This window comes from Penaeus monodon, chromosome 31 (assembly GCF_015228065.2).
Source record: "Penaeus monodon isolate SGIC_2016 chromosome 31, NSTDA_Pmon_1, whole genome shotgun sequence".
NCBI classification, from domain to species: Eukaryota; Metazoa; Arthropoda; class Malacostraca; order Decapoda; family Penaeidae; genus Penaeus; species Penaeus monodon.
In genome coordinates this window covers 374,520-375,268 of record NC_051416.1, presented here as the reverse complement: position 1 = coordinate 375,268, position 749 = coordinate 374,520, and the positions used below count along the sequence as shown (strand labels likewise).

General features: G+C 63.0%; 1 protein-coding gene across 1 annotated transcript in view; it reads right to left on the bottom strand.

Moving 5' to 3' along the window:
- LOC119592804 (transient receptor potential cation channel subfamily A member 1-like) overlaps positions 1–749 on the bottom strand; it is a 33,214-nt gene that overhangs the window by 28,059 nt on the left and 4,406 nt on the right. The gene's annotated exons all lie outside the window — the stretch shown is intronic.

The window sequence follows — 749 nt, the reverse complement described above, 5'->3', positions numbered from 1 at the left end:
AGATCAACCCCCTCCCCCACCCTCAGATCAACCCCTCCCCCACCCTCAGATCAACCCCCTCCCCACCCTCAGATCAACCCCCTCCCCCACCCTCAGAACAACCCCTCCCCCACCCTCAGATCAACCCCCCTCCCTCACCCTCAGATCAACCCCTCCCCCACCCTCAGAACAACCACCTCCCCCACCCTCAGAGCAACCCCCCCCACCCTCAGATCAACCCCCTCCCCCACCCTCAGATCAACCCCCTCCCCCACCCTCAGATCAACCCCCTCCCCCACCCTCAGAACAACCCCTCCCCCACCCTCAGAACAACCCCCTCCCCCATCCTCAGATCAACCCCCTCCCCCACCCTCAGCTCAACCCCCTCCCCCACCCTCAGAGCAACCCCCTCCCCACCCTCAGATCAACCCCCTCCCCCACCCTCAGAACAACCCCTCCCCCACCCTCAGATCAACCCCCTCCCCCACCCTCAGAGCAACCCCCTCCCCCACCCCCTCAGAGCAACCCCTCACCCCCCATCCCCCTCCCCCTCCTCGCCACACTTGTCGTGAATCACGGTTTCCGCCGTGACCACGACGACGAAACTTTACCGTAAACTCCCTCTCACTCTACCTCTCCCGCAGGCATGGAAAAAAATATATGAAAACAGCCACTAAGACGGTGCTTGGAGCCGATTTATCTCCCGGGGGTGAGGATGCTCCGTATTCGCCCCGAGGCTCCACAGCGTGGAAAGAAAACGCGCTTGGAAA